The 23,581-nt window shown below is 38.2% G+C and overlaps 1 protein-coding gene across 3 annotated transcripts in view; it reads left to right on the top strand.

Moving 5' to 3' along the window:
* The window catches only part of TBL1X (transducin beta like 1 X-linked), a 193,084-nt gene that overhangs the window by 83,346 nt on the left and 86,157 nt on the right, over positions 1-23,581 (top strand). For 2 of the 3 annotated variants that reach the window (XM_069003856.1, XM_069003841.1), the window contains one exon: positions 21,426-21,533. The gene's annotated coding sequence lies outside the window, so the exon portion shown is untranslated. Of the gene's footprint in view, positions 1-379; positions 567-21,425; positions 21,534-23,581 lie in introns of those variants that run through there. The other variant, XM_069003848.1, reaches the window with a different exon arrangement.

Below are 23,581 nucleotides of genomic sequence, written 5' to 3'. Positions count from 1 at the left end.
AATTATGGCCCTGTATGTAAGAGGGGGTCATTCATTATTTTCCAGCTAAGTGGTGTGTAAGAACAGTAAGTGTAGGTTAATACACATTCCTCCTTAGGTATTATGTGACTCAGCTTCATAGTAAGCAAGTTGCAGTATTGACCTGATGTAAAGATTGTATTTCATTATAGAGCAATCACTGTGTACTAAGAAACACGGAAAAAAATAACAAAAATATCAGTGTTGTAAATGGCTGTGCAGCTCCAGGGTATTTTGGCCAAGATCCACAAAACATGTAGGGTGTTGGCTGAATCGAAGTGGGCGAGCTCTGGGAGGGGGAGATAAGAGCAGGAAGGCACTGTTTGCACCCTTCAGAAGGGGTGGGTGGCACTGGGCATTCAGCTGAAGCTGTGGCCATCCCTCCTGCCGAGGGGTGCCCTGTCCCTCCTGCTGCTGCCTTCCACAGCTGGCTCAGCAGCAGGGCTCTGGCACTCCAGCATCACTTCCCCTGGGAACCAGAGGCTGGCCAGCCTTCCTTGAGGCTAAGCAGTTCTAGGGAAGGCACTGGAGAAGCTGAAAAAGTCCAGGTTGGTTGGAAGTTGTTTTGCTGTTCTTTCCGTGATTCATGAGTCTGGACTGTGTGGAATATGTTTTCTAGATTGTTTTGAGGGAGGTGCTAACTGAAGCACACTTTCTTAAGCTTGAAGCAAATCTTGGTGTGACAGAAAAAAAATTGAAATAAGTAGTAAATTAGATCTAAAACATGCAGGTTCTTTTTCCTGTTACTAATAGGATTGGAGGGAAAATACTGTTCTGGCTTTTTGCAAAGTTGGATTTCAGCTAAATGCTTCAGAAATTACAGTATCAAGAATAATCAGTTTCTTTGTAAGCTTTTTCCATTTGAATTGCTGACTATTCCTCATTACTCAGACTTTTTTACAATGTGCGTGGGTTAAAGTTGAATTAGTGTATTTTATAAATACCAGGTCTTCAAACACAAAATATCAGAGGCCACCCATAGCAGAGGAGTGTAAAGAGTACACGAAGTCTTCCACCTCTATGTCAATGGCTTGATAGTGTGTCATCATCACAATTAATTTATTTAACCACCTGAAATTCACCTGTTTGACTTTTGAGGACATTTCTTGGCCTGGTAGGAAGTTGGAGGTGTTTCTAAAGTCAATACTGGCACACTTCATCAGAAAGGAGGAGTTGTTGAAGAGAGTTGGGAACTGTGTCCCCTTTTCTCTGGGAAGATCTGAGCATCAAGTGGGGCAGCACGGGGAAAATTTGCACCTCCTCATGTAAGTCTTTCATTTGTTGGTCCTCTCAGCCTAAAGTTGATCTTAATAACCTATTGTTTCATTGCAGAGCAAGAAAATAATGAAAAAATATATAACTTGTGGGCAGTTTTTAGAGATTTTAGAAAAATTCCCCAAACTGATGGAAACATAAGTCTTCCTAAATATTTTGTACCAAGCAGAACTGAGATAGTATTTATTAAATGCCTTTTGTTTATTTTTTCTGTTTGCAGTCTTAAGGTAAAATTCTCAGAACTGGTACCATGTAGTCAAATTCTCCCTATAAACTGAGTACTTTAAATATGTTGATGCTGAGAGTTTTTTTCAATCCCAAAAACATGTGAAGAAGAGAGTTTAGGAAAGAATGGAAAAAGGGACTGTTGATTGCTGTTATGGTGTAACAAATCTCTGAGATGAATTTGGAATCCCCCACATCTGTATATGTATTTTCTGTTCTCAAGACTGTGTGCACATTTGATGTAGGGCATGTAGTAAAATACAGAAAATTAGTCTTCTGTGTGAAAGAGGAGATCTCTCTTCATCTTGTCTTATCCATCCTGCCTTATGAAACAGTTGCCTAAGCCTAATTCCCTTTTATGTGATATTGATTAACAGCCATGCTGAGTCTAGGACTGTCACAAAGACTAAAGGGTGTTTAATTATTTAGCTGCGATAAAGTGGAAGGCAGCACAGCAGCAGCAGCAGCTGTAACATAAGTCATTGGTACTTCATCTCCAAACTATAAGAATTGTTCAGTAATAACGCAACAATTCTGTCCTCCTGGCTTGAAGGAAATTCATAGAAATCTAAAGGCTGACTATTTGGAGAATGTGTGAGTGATGGGCTTGTCTTCAAGATCACTCCATTCTTTGGGTGTGTTCTTAGGCACAATGCCAAGTGATTGTACTCTCACGAAAAGAACACCATTTTACCAGAGGCACAATATTCCTAAAGTCATATTTTCAGAAAGGAAGACATGTAAGAACATTTTTCTCATTATTTGTTTATAGGTCTATCACGTGTACATGTGCATGAAGATTTCACATTTGTTGTGAAAATCCCTGGTTCTCACTAATAGCTTCAATGTGCAAATTTATTGTGGAAGTACTTACATGTTTGTATGGTTTTGGATTTGGGCTGGGTTCAAAAGAAGGAGTTGATGGAATTGTTTTCATACTTGGAACAAGACATAGAAAAATTAAGTACCCTGTTGTATTCAAGAAAGAGAGCTGTGATAGCTAAAATCACAGGTATTTTGTGCCATAATGTCCCAAGGAAGCGTGCCACAAATTTGCAGCATTATTATGCAGTAGTGTTCCACTAAAACATGTGCTGGTGTATCTCAGTACTGGAACCACAAGGAGGTCCCAGAGCTGTAGGCTGTTGGGGCTGGGAGAATACCACTGTGTCTGTGCTTCATTCATACATTCTTCATTAGATAGCTATTTTTGTCATGGTTAAAGAAGAGATACTGGACAAAGAGGATGTTTGACTTGATGTAGTAAGTCTGTTTAATTTTAAATTTGTATTTTAAATAATTTGAAATATTGTGTATATTATGCAAAATTGTGTTTTGTGAGAAATACATAATATTTAAAATGTTTAATAAGATGTGTAAAATTGGAACATAAATAACACATCTTCTAATATGAGATTGTGAGTTACATTTTGTCTGAACTGAACTGTAAGAAACATCTTAATAGAATGTGATTTCTTAAATCAGAAAGTAACAGTAGCCTTGTTTGGATTTTTGGTAACATGTAGTTCAGCTTTGGGAGCAATGGCAGCCTGTCCCAGAGCAGTATGCTTCTGTCTTTGACACACAAGAGCTTGGATCTGATACTATTCATTGCTAATGAACACAAAAAACACACCAGTGTGCTGATGTTTAAAGGGTTTTAGGCTTATTTCTGTTCATATTCAGTTCTCAATTATGGATGGATTTTTTTCCCTTGTTTGGGGGAAGTAGGGTAGAAAAGATGGGAAAAGGGAATCCAGTAGCTAGTTCTCAGGTTTTAAAATTATTATCTTCATCTTTAAAAATAGTTCCTCCTTACAGATTAAGATTCATTGGAGCAGAATGAAGATGTCAGAAAGAAGCAAGTGCTATGCTTTCTTGTAAAATAGTTTGTTGCCCAGTCTTTCCACCTCATTAATAGATCTTCACATCTTTTATTCTCAGTTGTGTTAATTCTTCAGCAGTTTTAGGAATGTGGATGGAAGGCAGCTCTGTGCACCAGGGTTAAATTGGATCAGTCTGTGTAGTCACAAGGCAGAGTGAAAAGAGTGAGTTTATGGGAAAAATCAATTGTTGGTATGCTGAGTACAAATTAAAGCCAGCTTGCCTCACTGTTTATTTAAGAGATGCACTTTACTGTGACTGGCGAATGGATCAGGAACCTAAATAATGTCATTGTTTTACTCATTAAAGCTGGAGTAGTGAAATAAACAGTGTTCCAGTAGCACTGCCCATGCCTGTGCATGGGCTCTTCAGAGTGAGATGATGTAGTGCTGTTAGAAAAAACAAATTTTTTAAAATTAATTCTTTGTTGCTTTCACAGCTAGACCTTAATTAATTGGTACATGATCAGGATAGTACAGACCGGTTGCTAAATCTCTAGAGTGGCTGATTTTCTGTCCTGCCCTGTGCTGCTTCATCCTGTAATATTTATACATGTCTGCATGGATATTTTTAAACTGATACTGGACCTCCAGTCCAGGGTGTAATTTTGTCATTTCACAAGCTTTGTCTGGTTGTAGAACAATGTTTATAAACCTCTACATTTCATTTGTATTGGATAGTATTTTCAGAATAATGGTTAGAAAAAGTTTCTCAATGGTATCATTTATTTAATAACAGTCACTAAGTGCACAGATGCGCTTGGTCCTGTGTATAAATTCCATATTGTAGTAGAAATAGGTCTCTCAGTGCTGTGCATTGAGTTTGATTATTATTGCATTTACTGAATGGCTGGGGTTGTTCAGCCTTTGGCCTTGAGCCGTTGGCATGCCTCAGGTGGTAAGCAAATTGCATACAAATGCACCGCTTGTCATGTCTTGCTGCTTAATTTGTTCTTTGGAATAAGTTAGTCTCATAATAGGCAGACACATCACAAAGCAAAAAAGCATTGGACAGAGATGAAATATTGGCCTTGCAAAGCCCTTCCCAATATTGAGTCACTTATCTTTCATGGAAAGTAATAAATATTGAAATTAATGGCATGCTTCTGCTTTACAGAATTTGGAAGAATGTCTTCATCTGTCAGCAGAGTCCTAATAAAGCGCCCCTTCACTAGCCCTGTGGTGGGTCTGCATTTTCATCTGATGAAAATATTTAAGCACCCTTTTCACAGGAAGGAAGTGAAATGCATTGGTGGAAGAATGCCTCTACCCAAAAAACTGATCACCCATTAATTAGAACAGATTCATCACCTTTAATGGTAGTGACAATCTAGAGTACATTTTTGGGGTCACAGAGTCAATACAATTATATTTTTATGATGGTTTATTTTTAATGTGGTGTTTCTGAAAAGTCACACTAGTGCCTCCTTTGGAACAAAGAGTTACATAGTTCTGAATAGCTCAGCAGCTCACAAAAATAATAAAGGACAAACAAGAAGATCATGTAACTTTTGGGTAATGAAAAACTTTGTTCTTCCAGAGTATTCACTGCAGTGCAGAGCATACATTGCAATGCACACAACAGAGAAATGACTCAGATATCGACCATGGTGTATATTGCTAGAACCTCATAATAGTATCATTTAATGATAGATACCTTGATATGTTGCTCTGCTTGTATCAGTTTTTATTATGTTACAGTGTATCTCACAATTGTTTGGCGCATGACATCAGGTTTTAGAAAGAATTGTCATTTTGGATGGTTCAGTATTTATCTGTTGGCTTTTAATCAGACTGTGTGCTATTATATCTTGCTACATTCAATAAACCCAAAATGTAATTGTAGGTCTGTGTACCTGGCAATTTCTATGGATGATGGATTCAATCTTATTAGACAGTCACTTTGATTTCTTTGATAAATTTTTAATACTTTATGCCCAGAATGGCAAAGTGTAGTTCTCACTATCTTTTGATGACCAAGCCTGGACCACTAGAACATGCAGTCTATATAAATAAGGCAGTATCAAGACTCTACAACCCTAGTATAAAATCTTTTCAATTTGGTGATGAACTGGAACATTTTTCTGAGTTCATCATGCTTTTGAGTATTCCTTATATCATAGCATCAAAGCTTGGACGAGTTTTTATCTTGTAAAATGTGAGTCAGTAGGATCTGAATCCAAGAGAGTTTATAGACTAATTTCCTGCCTTAAAATGTGACAAATATAATGGAGTATTTTAGTTGTTCCATTTGCAATATTATATCATAAGTCCATCCTGTCTGCATTTTGCACAAACTGTGTATTCAGGCTAGCCTGTGAGAATAAGGAGAAAGGATTTGTCACTTGCAGTCCTCTTTGTTTAGGATTCACAGCATGTTTTAAGGACACCCATTGGGTGTATGTGGAGTGGTGGCTTTCATATTTCATATTGTGACCATTAGCAACCACAGATAAATTTAATCATACCACTCAAAGAGTATGGAAAGCTGAACAGAATACTAATAATGTGAAGCATGAATTTTTAATCTCTCAGAGGATGCTCTAAAAAGAAATTGATTAATCACTGTGCTAAAATAGTATAACACCTCGGAATAGACTTTTACTTGGGCGAACATCATAAGATAGTGGTTTAGTGTCAATACTGGATGGCAGTAGTCTCCATAAAGCAGTTCTGGCTCAGTAATGAGTTTGCAGTTATGTTAATTAGTTCAAAATCACTTAGGATTTCTCTTATGTTCATCTTCTGCTTAACTTGGTGCACCTACACCTGTCTGCACACTCAGCACATGAAGCCCTTTCCTGAATTTGATGGAATTTCTGTTAGTTCATTCATCTGTGGCAAGACAACAAAACCTTCTCTGCTCAATAAGGAAAGTTGGTGTTGAGATTTCTCCAGATCTTACCACAGTTTTCTACCTAGGGGGCAAAGAGTAGTATTTCACACATTGGTACAAAAGGGTTGTGTGGAGTTTTAGTATTTTACAGCACTAAGAACCATGGCATATCCCTCCAGAAATCCTGGCGCTGCAGCCAGTGGGCCCAGAAACACAAGCATGGTTTTGTAGTACAGATTCTGTCATGAAAGCTGCTCCATTTCTCAAGTAAATCCTGAAAAATTGTCAATTTATTGATTTTTCTATTTCTCCCTTTTTATTTTACATTTTCACCCTGCAAAAAATGTGCTCTAGGGAAAATGGTAGCAAGCCAATTGGTAATTCTTTATGACAAATTGTTTAGAAGCAGTAGGGTGCACTAGATGCTTACTAGAACTACAGTTTAAAAATAATATTTAAGACTCCAAAACAGGTTAACATAATAAGTTGCACTAAATGTATTTAAAGAAGGAAAGGACAAAAGTAAAATAAATATTGCAGCATCTTAATCAAAATTAGATTTCACAGAGTATAGTGGGTTAGAACTGTGAAGTCTGAGAGATTGGTTCCATTTGCTGTTAGTGTTCAGCTCTCATGCACTGGGTTTTCTGCCCTGAAAGAAAAATATGAGTTCTCTAGAATAATCCAGCTTTTCATTCTATTTTGCAGCCTTGTCTAAGCAGATAAATCTGATCATTCCTTAAATGGGAAATTTGCCAGCTGAGAGAAACCTAGAGGGCAAAAAATGGGCAGTGATGACAGTGTCTTGAATGCTGAGAATGTTGTTTTGATTCCACACTGTTTAAAAATATATTTGTCTAGTGGAAGGTAAAATGTTGCACAGATAACGCAGGAGATTTCCTAGGCATTACACACATACATACATACATGCACACACAGTATTTGTTTGGATTATTTTTTTTCTGTAGGCTTAACCCAGATAAATTAAACTACAAAAGCTCTCAAAAAACCCCCCAAAACCTGAGGGGGTGAGGGGAGGCAGGGCACAAAGCAATGAAATCAAAGCAACTCTGCCTTAAGGCTGCAGAGATTTCCTTATCTTATCCTGCTGTTTCTAGGTATTGCAAAACATATGGCTCACCTTTAGGGGCAGTCCCCAAACAGTGGGAGATGTTACATCCCATCTGTGCTGCAGCAACTGGAGGTGCAATAACAAGGTGACTTGAGGACGCTAAGATGACTCTGTTTAAACTCATTGCTGGTTTACTGAGGTGGTGTTGGGGGGAGGGTGGTGGGGCACATTTAGTTTGGGTGGGGTTTTTTTAGCTACCATGTGGATGTGCCTTACAAGTCTGAACACAGGTTCTGCTGGAGGAAAATTGTTTCGAGGAAACTTGGTAGCCTGAATCAGGAGTAAAAATTTCAGGATCCTAAATATTGGGGAAAGCAAAGAAGGGAAGAAAAGCTAAGAGCAAAGGCATTTCTCTGTCCCCCACATTTTATTCTGGCAGCAGCTGAACTGGCTGAATCATGTCCCCCACTTTTTGAAACTGTTTGGTGTTGCTCCCACGAGATGTAGTTGATCATGTAGTCACTCTCTAACCTGATTCATTCACTATGATCTAGCTTAGTTTGAACGCTTTTTAACGCTAACTCTCTGAACTCTTTAATAAGAATCATTTGGACATGAGCAGTTATTCCACAGATACTGAGGGGCAGCCGTGTTCAGCAGGAATGTAAGGGAAGAGTGATTACGAGGAACAAGGGAATAATGCTACACTAGTGAAGCTTCACTCAGAACAAGAAGCATAATGACAGACTGAAACTGCACACTGCAGTGGATAGAATGGACAATATAGCTAGACTTACCCTGATGAAAATTAACTTCTTAATACCTGTCCCCAAAAATTTCTCAGCCAAGCTTCTAAGCCTTTAAGCTTAGGCCTCAGAATTTTCCTAAATAATTTCAAAGGCCAGGGCAACAAATGACTTAACACCTTGCATCTCTCTAAAACACTTTAATGTAAACAAAATCTGTTAACTGTAGTACAAAAGGTCTCTTAATGATCCTTTTCTTTTTGTTGCTTCTATCGTTGTTAAAATTACTCTTTTACTTCAAGGAGTCTTTTGCTATTAGGTCTTTCTTTTCCTGCTAATGTAATACAAGAAAACCACTTATGATAATGAAGACTGAATATTCATACCCAGCTTTAGGCATCAGCATCCATATACATAAATTGGAATCAAAGTTAAGTGGCATGAACATCCCTGACATGTTCTGTCATATAAAAAAGGATCTTTTAAATTTAATACAGCAAATAAAACTAGCTATCTTCTTGTGCAAATAGTTTTCTCAATTTGCAGAAGGAGAGTTTAGATTGCAAGATGAAAAGACTGACGGGTTTCCAGAACTGCAGGTTACTTCCCTTTTCTTTTGAAGTCAAGGGTAATTATACTTCTGACACCCTGGGAAAAATCACCTTTAATGCTGACTAAAAGTAACATCACATACTGTCTGCATAAGACTCAGTGACATAAAATGTACATGAAGGTGTAGTGCTGTATTGGGGCATGCAGGTGTATGTACAAATATAAACAGTCTGCATTGCAATTTGAATTATTGTCCTGATCTGTATGACTTTCAGGTGTTCTTAATTTATTAGGTAGCATTTCAAAAAACAGACTTACTATTCATTGAGCAGACCTAGATGTATTTATTTAATAAAATTAATGAACAGGTAACCATTAACCGCTGCAGGATACTTCACATGGATGGAAGTAATAGAAGCTTTGGCCCCTTTCAACTTTTAAGCTTCCTGTCCTTCCAAGTTTCCAGGAAAGGATGTTTGCAGCAACAGAATCAGTGCCTTTGGACTCCAATGCTGGAATAGCAAGGCTGAGGAAGCTTCAGAGAGAAGGCAAGCAACTTAACTTTGCAGTTTTCTGCATTTCAAAAGTCCTCCCTCCTCAACAAGTTTAACTAATTTAGTTGAATTTTCAGAATTTGGTGTGGTTTTGCATTTGTTTTGTTTTGTTGTGTGATTTGCTTTTATTGGAGTTTTGACACTTGATTCAGGTTTTTTTGTAATGGCTTTGGAAAATACTTTAGGAACTTTACTATATGTGAACATACTCTGAAGTAGAACCATGTACTGACTGAATTGCTTGGATAACCATTTGCTAATGCTAAGATATTGAGTACAATTTCTGTGTGTCCCTTCAATTAAGTAGTCTAAAGACTCATTATAAATCTGTGAGCTCCATTAGCTAAACACCTCTTGAAGCAGATAGAAAATTGAAATAAAAGATACCAAAGATGGTTAGATCATAGCATTTATAGTATCAGAATTGCATTAAAGCACAGAATATATCTATATTGAGATATAATCCTTTATTGAATTCATTAAAGGAATTTATCCTAATCCTATTACAGAAATAAACTTTTCTAACATATATACTGGTCAAATTGTCATATATGCTATCAAAAGAGGTGAATTTTGTCTCAGTGTAGAGGTGTGGATACCCATTTACTCCTATAAGGCATATAATGATGAGACAGCCACTATCAACCATCTGGTTAATCAGATTAATGAATCAACAGGACCAAAATTTATAGAAGTTACTTCCTATAACATGCAGATGGTAATTTTGAAGGGTTTTTTCCCTGGAATTTCGCTTCTGCTGCTGACTCTTAAAATATTTTATAAAAAAGTTCCAATGTGTTGAAATTACCTGTGTTACTGACCAACTCAAGGAACTGGCTTCCTGAGGCCAAGAAGGCACCAGTGCTCTTTGCCACCAAGTCTGTGTGATGTTCATTGGCAGGTTATTTCATCTGTGTGTTTTGAAATGCTCAGGTTTTTCACGGCCTGTATACTGCAGATGATTTCATGTTCATGCTCATTTTTGTCATTTAGTGTATTTCTTAGCCAGTGTTCTCAGCTGCATTTTTCATATCCAGACAGTATAACCTGTTCATCTGTCCTGCATTTTAATTGGGGGTAGATTAAAATTCACATAGTTAAACTGTAATTTAATTGAAGATAAATAGTTTTTACTCCTATATCTCTACAATGATTTAGGTAAAAGTAAAATGTAATGTTGAAAGATAGTCTGCAGTGTAACAAAAGCATTCTGTATCTTTAATCATCAGTCTTAGCTTTGTTATAGTTGCTTAACCAGCATAAGCTTTGTATGATCAGAAGGAATGCCTCATGTTTGGTATCTTTAAGACCTTGGATCTGTCTGGATTCAATATGCAAGTTTGTGCCCTGATGTTTTTTATTAAATTCCCTATTTTCTATGTAAATAGCACAACAAGCATATGTAATTTTAGTATGGAGAGGTTCTTACTGTAGGATGCTCTGATAATTCAGGACTTTAGAAGGTCCTACACCCAACTATAAGCAGGGCCAGCTTTGGGGTTAGCTACGGCTATTCTGGGTACCGTCTAGTCAGGATCCAAAAATGGATCTGCACGGAAAACTTCTGCACAGAAGTTGTCTTGCAAGAAAATTCATTATCTTTCTAATGCTGAAGACAATACTTACTGAATATAAAAATCTAATTTTCAAATGCATATTACAAATGGTGCTTGTTTTGTAGATCAATGTGTTAGGTCACTTCTGCCATTCTTTTTAGAACAAACATTTATTTGCACTCCTAAAACCCTTTGCATTTTTGCATTTGACTGCTTAATATGCTATATCCTTCCAAGTGTACACTTCCTACCATACAAAGTATGGAAGTTAGTGGACTGTGGCTCCAGCTGTTTTATTCTTAGATGATTCCTTTCTTTTTCTCAAACTCTTTGTTTTCTTTTTCTATTAAAAGACCTCAAGAATTCAATGCAACTATTTAGATATAAAGCTGCTGTACATTTGCCCCTGATTTACAGGGAGGAATCTGTGTATATAATAACTTTGATAGTGCTTTAAAGAGATACTATTTGCCTCAAGAATTAAAATATTGTTTCAGAGTTAGTACCCAGGAAATTCAGGTTCACTGACAATGTAGCAAGCTTCCTCATAAAGCACGCAAATGAAGGCAACGTTGCATTCTTTGCCTGGCAAAGGTTGTTTCCTAGTTAGGAAATTCAGGACCATAATCTGTTTAATTAGAGATGACTAAAAACAAGAGACGATTTTTTGACATTTTTTACTGCAGAATGTTCTTTTGATTAGATCTGATGTTTGTTCTGCTCAGTACCACTGTATTTCAAAGGAGTATGTGTTAACAGGAGTATGAAATTCTGCATTTCATGTGAAAGTGTGTCTGACAAGTGTTGAGGTTCATATGGTTTGGGGCAACCCTTGCTCAGGATACTGTCCGCCCTTTGTGGGAGTAGAAAATACACTAAATGGAGAAGATGAGGCTGGTAAGGAAGAGGTTGTCTTTGAACAACAACAAGTTGACTGGCTGATGTGCAAGCGTCAGTGTCTCTGGAATGAGTTTTCCAGTTTCAGGCTGGAGGGAAGGAGTGGGTGGAGAGTGCATTGAAACTGAGATTTCTGCTCTGGGGTTCACATGCAGAAATCTCAAACAGCTCAGTGTTTAATGACCTGCTCCATACTTTATGGGGTGGTGTAAAGACCTGTGATTGCATTTTTGAAAATCAAGTAATGTCCAAGTAGCTGCTGTTCTTTGGCCTTGTTCTGAGGTGATTGGTACTGCTCCCAAGAACTGCTGGCTGTACCTCATCCTGCTGCTGCTACTTGATTCACCAGCTAAGTCAGTTTACATCATTGAATATATTTTACTTATCTATTTTGTTGTTAAATGTTAAGTATAGCTTTTGTATTCACTCTTTGAATTCATACTGACGGCCACAAGTAAACTTTATGGTACTGCTTTTAAGAGAATTTCTGAGTGATGACTGTTGGCTTTACTACAAGCATATTGTTTAGGCTCGCGTAGAGTACAAGAAGGCTTTCCTTGTTTTATTGTTTTTCAACATCAATATTTTCTGTGTCCATGATGAGAACATCCAGAGGAAATAAACAGATGAAACAATGCTACTACTCTAGCTGGAGCCTGTGATTCCAAGCCAGAATGTGGATTAATGACCACAATATAATGGATCTAGAGAAAGGGCACCTTTTAAAACCCCTCTTTCTTACTGGTCATTACTAGCTTTGTCCCTTTTTGTTTCCTGTCCCACAACTCCTTAGAAAGGAAGCATAAGCATATAACATCCTAGAGTAATTTTTTTCATCATTTAAAAGAATTTGATGAGAATTTAGCATTTTTACAATTACTTCATTTCCACAGTGTGGCACATTTTGGAAGACCTTGGCTCCCCATAATTTCAGCCTCTGGAGAGGTCTGCTTATTGAAACCTGTCTGGAAGTAAAAGTCACAGGGATAAAATGGGTTTCATTACAACATTAGAAAATGCTGCCCAAGAAATTAAATAAATGGTTTTTGTACTTTTATGAGATTTCTTTAGCAGCTTGCAAAGTGCGTAGTTTGTGGCAGCATGATGGTCAGTTCATGTCTATTCAATAAAATTCAGACAGCTTTAAAATTTCTTTTGCCACCTATTGTTCAGAAAGATGTACAAGAAGTAAGTAGTATGAAGAAATTTTAGCTTGGCAGCTCTAGTCGGGCCATCTTCAGGGAGGAGACGCTGAAAATTGTCCTCTTATGCAAACTTCTCTTGAAACTTCTGAATGGCTGGAAAACTTCCAAAAATCTTTTCAGTGTTTGTGTGTTTCCCTATTATTTTTGGCGTTGTATAGTTCCATAATGCATACATTTAATTTTCATTTTCTGCCTGATAGCTCCAGCATTTTATAATTAGTGGGCTAATCAAACAAAAAACATTGGTCAGTACTGGGAGGCGATGAATGAGTTACATTTGGTTCTCTCCCCACTCTTAACCCCGGTTTCTCCTTTGCAAAAATGTACCCGGTAAAGTACAAACCAAAATGTGGGCTTGAGAAGTATTATTAGTAGAATGGGTCCATAGCACCAGTGATTCAGTCATCTGTCAGCCTGAAAAATGGATTAGTGTAAGAGGTGTTCCAGTGGGGAAATGAAGCCCATAGGGCTTCCAGCTAATTATATTTAAGTTGTTTAGTACTGCTGGGAAGCAGCATCCAGGCAATTACTGAAAGCTTTGATGCAGTGTGCACTATTAGAGTGTGGCTTCAGAAACTCATTACCCTTTTGTGCTTGTATTGGATGGATTCTAGGAAGCTGACATGAAACAGAGAGCAGGAATCAATAACTAGAAAGGCATTTTAGTTAGCTTCTGATCCATTTCCTGATTCAGCAGCTTCTAGCCTAGAGCATTTCATACAATTGCTATAATGTAAGGGGAAAAATGTGACTTAAATATATTAATTATCCATATATATACATCTTGTTACAGTGATGTGTAGCCGAGGTTCCACCCAAGACGAAGTTTCAAAAGGTCCTTTAGGGACAAGCTGCTCCTCCAATCCCATGCCACATGTCCAAAGCACCTGCCATCTCTGCTCCTCTTAAGTTGATTGTAGTAATTTCTCCTAAAGCCTGCCCTTGCAGCATTTATTGATGCCTCCGCAACATCAAGGTTGTGTTACCACAGTGCCCATCGTATCCCACCTTCAAAATCTCTTGGAAACTACAGCTAATCCAAAATGAAGCTGATGAGACTGGCTACACATATTAAACCTTGTTTAAGAGAATTGTACTGGCTCTGTCTTTGCTGCGGGCTGCGATTCACATTACTGATACACCTTGAGAAAACTCTACGGACTTTGGGTCATTCAGATGTGGGAAGCAGCAAATCCTTTTCACCGTAGGGCTCTGCAGTTGGGCACCTCCGTGCATGCTGAAAGTAATGCAGTATTTGCACAACTGGGAGCCAAAGACTTGGAAGTTAATTTCTTAGGTTAGACTGACAGATCTACTCAGGGGAAAAGTTACATGAATTAATCAAAATTGTGTGGTTTTCTTTTTAAGCTTGCACTCACTTTTAAATCTGGTAATGGTGTCAGGGCAGTGCAGAGAAGGCTGCATTTCTTCCTTCCTGTTTCTTTCTCGGTGCTTATGCCTGAGGTAGAGCTAAATAGACAAATGAGAGGATTACAGTGCAATGCTTCTGAAAGGGATAATTCTTTTCCACCTACCTGCACTATCACAGAATTAATAATTATACTCCTTTCTTTATGTTTCCATCACAGCAGTCCTAGACATGCTGTGGGTTTCGTTTCATGTTTTATAAAGTTCAGCAGAAATCTCATGAGTTCCTGTCAAGAGAGAAGTTCGGGGGTTTGAGTTTTTTTGAAATCTGGACTTGTTAATTAGAAAAATGGCATTTGATTTGCCTGAGGGTTGGTAAAATAAATGTTGTGCTATTTGATACTCCCATATCTTTCTGATAAAAAAAGTATTAGAATTGCTGTGTCGTAGGCCACAGCCCCCATGAATCCATCCACATACTGCAAAAAATCTTCTTACAGTAGTAAGCATTTCCAGTCTTAGTACCTGGTTTGATTACTGACAGCTAAGCTTTTCATAAATCCATTATTATCACTGAAAGTTCTGGCCTATTAAATAATGGTAGATAACTCGTGTATCTCATGTCTCTGAAACTATTACACATGGCAGAGAGAATGTCTGCTACACTCAAATACACAGCTGAAGCAGAAAAAAGCTAAAGCTGTTGAAGTGTCTGTGCAGGCAAAGTGCTGACAGTGGTAAATGATTTTGAGAATTGATGCTGTCAGTTCCAGTCTGGCTCTAAGATTGGTTGGATTGAGTCACTGCTTGGGCTGCTAAGAGTTAATTTATCTTGGGAGGAGCGTGCATAAAAGGAGTAGAGTAATATAGCCAAGTTAAGAAGGCAGTGCTTCTGAAATTCTAAATTTCATGATGTCCACTAGCTTTGACAGAGTTAGTTAAGATGAAACATGAGAAGAGTTTCCACCTGCAGTTTTGTTTTCCCTTGAGACTCTTGCTTCAGAGAGGCAGCCCAGGCTCTGTGAGTTGCACCTGAGGAAAAGCTTTCAAGTCTTTAGTATTTTAAATTTTTGTGGGAAGACGTGGGTTATTTCTGAGGGTATTTTTGTTGCTTTGGCTTAGATATTACCATGGGGAGGCTTTTTGCACTAGTACTATAATGAAGATTTATTTCAACATTGATTTTCTAATTTTTAAGTGACTCCTGACTTTGTTTACTTCAAATCTGGGCATTCATGTATGGTATATTTACAATAAAAATGTCTCATAGCTTCCTTTAGAGGAAGCAGCTGTGGGGCAATAATAAATACATAAGTGTCTAGAGTGGGAATTTTTTATCATAGCAAGCCATTAACTGGTGTTTATTTACTGTATAAGACCTTAGGGAAAATTCATTAATATTCAGAGATTGTGTGGGTTTTTCTGAACAGAGATTGCAGTTCCAGTGCATAGGTACTCATTGGTAACATGATAGAGAAACCCAGCATGTTGTGTTGTGTTTGTTGTGCTGAAAATGATGGTCCTGGTTTCTACTCCATGTGTCTGCAGTGTTATCCATGATCCTTGTACAGATTAATTGCTGGTCATGCCCCAGGGGAGACACTGCTGTGTTTATATTTATACATTATGTTAATCCACAAAGAAACTAAAACCCCGGCACATCAGCAGGAGTTTGGCAAATGTTGGAATGTTGTCTTCACTGATTTGTACATGTTTTAGGAATTGCTTTAGAAGGTGCATTTTAGGTTATTTTTTGCAAAAGGGTGGCATAATTATTGATGTCCTTTTAGAATCTTCTGTATAGTCATGGTATACTTCTGTATAGTATAGTATACTCCACCAGGGGTAGTTAGAAAATATTGAAGCTGTTTATCAGTTTGAAAGAAAGCAAAATACTGTGCACTAGGTATCCTGTATTTCTTTCCCATAGATATAATAAAATCTCTGGTTTTGTAATTCAGTGTCTATTGAAGATGGCCTATTTAGCATAAGCTTTCCTGTGCCTTTAAAAGCCAGAAGGGAGTAGGATAATAAATTAGTTACCCAATTAATGATTTTTTTTTTCATTATGAAATAGTTAAGAGAAGTATGCTGAAACAGGATAGTAATTGGACTGGTTTGGTTTCTCCTATATTTTTTAGTAAAAAGAAAATTATTTAGCTGAAACTTTGCAGAAGTAGTACTTAAACAGAAATCAGATTGGAAAAATATTTAAGTGGCTAAATGTACTTAAAGGAATTGAGTAGAATTCACTAAAACATGTTCCAGAATGATGTGACTGATTACTCCAAGTTTAAATCAAGAGTAAAACTGTTGTACTATTTAGGTGCCTTCACCCCAGCCACCTGCCCAGCTGGTAATTTCGAGTGCCTCCTATAAATCTGGCCCCCAGTTTCAGTTTCCTGAAGTTGCTCAGGTACCTGTAAAAGGAAATCTACATATGAAGCAGAGCATAAATGCACTGTTTCGTCTGTGGCCAACTAAGGGCAACACCAAATTCAGCCCTCCTTTGAGGAACATCCCATCATTGAGTTCTCAGTGCAAATGGTGCCATGCAGTTTGTCCCTGACACAGGACTTGTCCTCTGCCCTGCCCTGGCTGGCGCTGCAGGGATGGGGTGGAAAGGCCTTGTTGTTTTTCTTTAGTTAACCTGGCACTGGGGACAGTCACAGGGGGCTGATGACTTACTTCATTCATCAGCTGCCTGCATGGGAGGTGGTGCCAGGGTTTCCCATGGTTTTGCATCACGGAGATTGTGTTCAGTGGAGGAGCTCAGATATAAGGAGATTGATGAATGTATTTGCATAGGTTGGTTGACTTTCGTGTTTTCAAACATAGTGCAAATCCAAAGTCAAACCTTGTGTACCAGATTTACAATTAGTAAAAATGAAAGGATTTTTTTAAACTTTTATTTTTGGTTGATATTTAAACTTGGCTACATTTCTTGACGATTTAGCAGCCCAAGGCATAGATTAGCCACAGCACCATTGCTAGCTAAATTAACCCATTCAATAACTTTCCTATCCTTTGCTAAAGGGGTGAAATTTTTAAGCTTGCTCACTGCGACACCAACGTAACATTTAGGCCATTACTTGGTTTTATTTCCTTTTCTTCTTCCATTGTCCTTTTGCAAGAAGCCTGTGTTACTTGTGTGCCCTGAGTGAGACTGCTATTGCAGGGAGGGAGCTGGAAGCAAACTGCTGTGGGGCCACAGCAGCTCCTGGATTTTAACTGGGGTGGGGAACTGCTTGGCTAACCCACTGAAATACCCCAATAAGAAGTTTTTCCTGCCTGGAAAGCTTACTGTCCACAGGGACAGGACTGGCAAGTAGTTAATAATGTGAAGCACTGTATTTATTGCTCCATGACAGATTCAGAGAGCATCATTTGTATTGCCTGCCTTCTGACTGATGCCCTAAATGACCCTTGTGAAGTGAGGTCCTGCTACCACTGTCTTGTGACTGACTCTTTTTGGCTCATGGAGGACAGAGTAAGCTTCCTAAATTGGAAGTCGGAGTATTATTCCAGCAGAATTTAGTCCACCTGTCTCTGGAAGGATGGCTATAGTTGTCTGACTCCACATGGCCTGAACACTCCCTCTCTCACTATATGTGTGTATATATGCACATCTATGTCACTAAGTACTTGCTTGCACCAGCAGCTCAGCATGCACAGTGCTCATCACCACCCAGTGCTTTAGTTACAAAACCAGACAATTGGTTTTGATCATAATATATTTAATTCATGAGCAGGAAAGAATGACTACATCACCTCATCTCCCTTTCTCTGTACTGCAGACTTTGTTTATCTATATGAACCACAGCAACTTTTGTATGACTGCAGGATACCTTGTATTTTCACAAAAATTCATCTTCTGGGAAAGTTTCACTAAAGCTTGGCATGAAAAAATGGAGAATCTCTGCATTCTCCTTCCAATAGTTGTACTAATGGTTAGTCACAGGTGATGAAAAACATGTGCTTTATTTCTCATTTTAATTTCTTGTCAGCTTCCAGACGCTGATTTGTTCTGTGTGAACCCTTTACTAAATTAACAAGCAAGCTGGTATTTAGTATATTGTCCCAGTGAAATACTGAGGTGCTGTAATTAGGTCATCCATCTTTTTTTTTTTTTTGTAATAAACTATACCAGTGGAACTCTCTAGACATTTTATATTAAAGTACTTTCTACACTGTTGTAATCACTTTTGCAGCTGTATTGTGTGATCTCTGGTGATAGATTTTTTTTCAATTTCTTTGTAGATTATGACAGCCTTATCCTGTTGTAAGTAATGATAGGTTGTAATGCTAATATTACAAATGAAAGTTTAAAAGAGCATTTTTGTCTTTGTGTACTGTTTATTTCAAAGCTCATATTATTATTTACTTCTGTATGAAATCAGATTTGAAGAAACTTGTTGTTGAGTAAAACATCATTGGTAGGGGCATATGATAGCATATGATTGTTGCAATCATCAATACATGTATGCTCTCACCCAATCATAAGGGTGATAAAGCTTCACCAACACTTGTAGGTAATAGTAATAGTAATAATATAATAATATATTTTAACCTCTAATACTTCTCTTTCACTTTTTCAGTAGAGAGCTAGTACTTGCCAAAAAGTTGTCTTGCAAGGTAACCAAAGTTGGTCTTACCAAAGGATGCAATTAGCTCTTCCAGCCTGTGTTACCAGTGCTGCCTGCACTGATGCCTCCTGCCTGTGTACCATTGTGGCAAGATGAATAGCCTTTAAGTGATCCTGTCACTGACAGAAACCACCAGTGATCCAGTTTATAAGATTTGTAAACAGAACAAATGAAAACATGACCCAACCAGTTTATAATTATGACAGAAAACATTAATAGAATTTCTTCAATAACCCTGATTCATCCACAGTGCTACAGTATGAGTATCTGGTATTCTACAGTGTCCTTTAAACTCCATGAATCTTGCAGAAGCCTTCATCCCAGATGCACCAGTTAGTTCCCTGGTATTTGACATGAGATCAGCCTCAGTATGTGTTAGTCACTGTTGCATAGCATAATGCCAGAGTATTGAATAGAGATAATTTTAGTATAATAATACTCTGAACAATTTTCCCATAAGACGTGGGAAATCCTCTAATTGTTGCCTGGAATTTCAGATTGTATATTTACACAGTTGTGCTTCTTGAGTTTATTGTATTTTGCATAAACACAACATGTTCCATAGAAAAAATGAGATGGGAGGCATGTTGTCAAAGCTGCAACCCTGGCAGTGTTCAAGGCCAGGTTGGATTGGGCTTTGAGCAACCTGGTCTAGTGGGATGTGTCCCTGCCAATGGCAGGCGGTTGGAACGAGAGCATCTTTAGGATCCCTTCCAACCCAAACCAGTCAATGATGCTATAATTAAAAAAAAAAAAAAAAAAAGATGAGGTGAGGTGGAGAGATGAGAACAGTCAACTCAGAATGCCATCTGAGAATTAGACAGGTTATTAGATATGTAGCCACATAGATGAAGATTTATATGCATTCAGTAGACTTAACTCAGAAAAACTGTGGATGTCCAGCTGATGAATTGCTAATAGTTTGTGATGCTTCAATAGGCAAGTGTTGTCCCTTGTGTAGTCGTTCACCTCCGATTAGGATAGATGTAACTCTTTCTGAAGTGAACAGTTGTATTTGGTTAGGTGGTGTACTTACCTCACAGCGAAGTGAATGAGGACATGCAATAGTACTGCAGACTGAGAATTAGAACTGGATTTATGAAAGCATTTCCTGATGATGTGTTTAAATATGTTATCTGTTAAATTGATTATTTCTTAAAATGATTCTTAATGTATAGTTGTTGTGGTTTAACTTCAGCTGGTAAGTACCACATGGCCACTTGATCCATCCCCCTACCCAACCCAGTGGGATGGGAAGGAGTCTTGGAAAAAAGTAAAACCCATAGGTTAAGATGAGTTTAATAATGGAAAAAAGTAATTAATAAGTATAATATAATAATAATTATAATATTACTAAAGATGATAATGATTAAAAGGGAGATAAGAAAACAAGAGAGAGAAATAAAACCCAAAAAGGACAAGTGGTGCACAATACAATTGCTCACCACCTGCTGACTGATGCCCAGCCCATCCCCTAGCGGTGAACAGTCCTTCCCAGCCAGCTCCCCTCAGTTCATGTACTGGGCATGACATTGTATGGCATGGATTGGCCAGACCAGGTCAGCTGTCCCAGCCATGCTCCCAGCAGCTTCTTGTGCACCTGCTCACTGGCAGAGCACAGGAAACTGAAAAGTCCTGACTCAGCATAAGCACAGCTCAGCAACAACTAAAACATCACTGTATTATCAACATCACTCTCATACTGAATGCAAAACACAGCACTGTACCAGCTACTAGGAAGAAAATGAACTCTATCCCAGAGAAAACCAGGACAACAGTTTTAAAAGCTGTCAGACATTTGTGTGGAAGAGGATAATTAATTTTAAAAGTCTCCAATGAATATCTCATTTCACTTTAAATCATTTAATTATTAAATTATGTAGACAAAAATGGAGCATAAGACTTAAGGATTGAAATGAAAGAATAGGAAACTAGTTAATATACGTGGTGCTCAAATGGCAGAGGAAATACAAAATAAGGCTTTACTCATCATGCTTTTTGGCAGGCGTGGAAAAGTCTGCAAACAGGTTTATTATTGCAGAAGAATGCCAGGCTGTCTTTCATGTTCGATTTTCATAAATGCTTGCTTTCAGCCTTGCTCCAAAAACATTCAAGAAGGTGATTTCTTTTGCCTACTTATTTCTTGCACAGAGGTGATGCTCAATCAGTTCCCACTAGAAGCTTGCTTAGAGAGCACTTTGTGTGTCCCACCGTTTTGAGGCAGTGCACTGGCATTTCAGTCCTGTGCTCAGCAGTGGTTCTGGGTGAATTGCTTGCTGCTGTTATACTTGACCAGAGAGGCTGAAAATTGTTGAGCCAAGCTGATGGTATATTAGGATCCTTCCAGCTCCTGAAAAAGTGCATGGCTTTGCAAAGTGCTCAAATGCTGTGTGTCACTGGGGATTGCCCTCACCTCTCTAATTCTTTTGGTGATGGATGTTGGGTTTTTTCCCCTTACAGTTTAGCCAAACTCCTAATCTGGGAACTCAGACCTTGCTGAATGACAAAAGCAGAAGGAGTCAGGTGCTTGTGTTTTGATGAGGTGATGGACTTGATGACTGGCTTGATGGGTACCTCTGTCTCTCATTGCAGCCCTCTCAGCTGTCAGATGCGGTGATCTCCATGGTAACTCAAACCCCCAGACTCTTGACAGCAGCCTGCGAGGAGCAGCATTCAGCAGCTCAAGGGTCTCACGACCAGGTAAGCCACAAGGAATCGCCAAATAAGAGCTCACCTCCAGCACGCCATTCCTTGTCCTGTCAGGTTTTTCCTTGGTGAAGTCACCCAGGCAGTCAGGTCCTGTGCACATATGTGATGATGGACTTCTACCAGTGTTGTCACTTAAGGCTACAGCAGTCCAGCTCTCTCAAACTGAGGCATTTGACAAAAAGTCTGCCTTGTTCAGGGTTGGTTTTTAAGCTGCGGATTGAAGAAGCAAAACTAAGAAGTACTGTGCAATTCTTTAAGTGGCTTTGGTCTTAAGTAATTGCTGCGGTAGGAAATAACCCCAAAACACATCAGCAGTAAGATCTGTCTTGCTGCTGTACCTACACCACCATCATTACTGCCTGGGCTCTAACTTCAGGCCTGAGCAGTATTATTCTCCTGCAGTGTATCAGAGACTGTTTCTGTGTTCATGTAACATTCATTGGTTCTCTGCAGCATTTTCAAATTGCTGCTGTGCTCTTTCCACACGAGTTTCTGTGCTAATAGCAGCATTTGGGGTGTTCTGGGTAACATCTTACGAAGGTACAGAATTCTTCCCCATTTTTGTTGAATTATGGAGAAAGAACAAGATCTTTGCCATTTTGAGAAAACAATGCAGGGACTATATAGCTACTATTCCAGTACCACTGATGCTGTGAACTAAAGTAGTACCTCTGGTCTTATGCGCTTAGATGCGTGGGACGTTTATTATTCCCTTTTGTTGTCAGGCTTCACCATCATTTGTACTGAGTTGTTTCTATGGCATTAAGATTGTATGTATTTTCCAAGTGTTTTCTGGGTATTACCTGCATTGTTTCTTTCTTGCTTGCTGCATAAGTCCACTTGGCTCTTACTTTTGTATCATTGATGATACTCTTAAATAGCGTTGAGTGAGTACTGGATGATTTTATTGGAGGAATGTAGAACACTTTTTTGATTATTATTTCCTGTTAACAGCTACTTTTTCATATCTATATCTTAATCACATTTGATGATACTGATAATAATTTCTTACTCTGAGTTTTGTGTGGCTGTAAGGTAAATGCCGTTTGAAAGTCTGTGTGTTTCATTTATGGAATAACGTCTGCTGACCGTAATTTGTAACTTTATCAGATGATTAAATAAAATTCTCTGTTTTATTTAGCAAGTTTCTGTAAAATGGTGTTGACTGGCATTAGTTTTGTTCATGTAATTTCCCAGCGAATTTATCCTTTATCAGTTTGGTGGTTATTTTGCCTGAGATTAGTGATGACATAGAGCTCTATAATTACTGAGATCATACTGCTTACCATCCTCAAGTATTGGCAGAAAATGCTAGCAGTCTTACTGAATTTCTCTGGTGCTCCAAAATGTATTGAAAATTAGCATCATTGAAATGATCCTCTCACAAACACTTTTAAGACTCTTAAGGCACAAATTATTGCAGTGTACTAATTTAAAGTTTTCTTTTAAGATTCGTTTTCGTTACTAATGGCCTCCTTATCTCTAAAAATGCTTTTCTTCTACTTAGAAGAAAATATATGTTGATTGTTTGGGGGTTTTTGTGTAGCATGTTTGTATTCCTTTAAAACATGAATACCAAGCTGGAGATCTTGTGCTGTTTCAATTACCCAGATTTTCCTATTAGAATTAATTTCATTGGGTTTTAAAGTGTAATCTATATTTGAAGCTAATTACACCTTAACCCAGACTGGGAGTATCATTTTTTTGCCACAGGTTGCCTTTTTTTGGACTATTTAATCATTACCTTTGGTCCCTGGTGGCAATGGGGTAGGGAAAGTTCTCCACATTTTTACCCTTGTACTTTCTCCCAAATGCAAATTTGTCCCTAGTTTACTGGGCTAATGAACTTCCATGCTTGCTATTAACTAAACTGTTTAAAATACCAAAATGACAATTACGCTCTGGGCCTGTGCATTCAATATGTATTCTGGCAGTGAAATTTGGGAGTGCCTGATGAGTTACTACTGACTGCATGGCATTTCTAGCTTACTTCTCTCACATGAACATCCTTCATAGTTCTTTTCATGTTTTACAAGTAC

The sequence above is a fragment of the Aphelocoma coerulescens genome, chromosome 1, assembly GCF_041296385.1.
Source record: "Aphelocoma coerulescens isolate FSJ_1873_10779 chromosome 1, UR_Acoe_1.0, whole genome shotgun sequence".
Taxonomy (NCBI): domain Eukaryota; kingdom Metazoa; phylum Chordata; class Aves; order Passeriformes; family Corvidae; genus Aphelocoma; species Aphelocoma coerulescens.
Note: the sequence above shows the minus strand (reverse complement) of the source record. Positions and strands in the feature narration are given on the sequence as shown.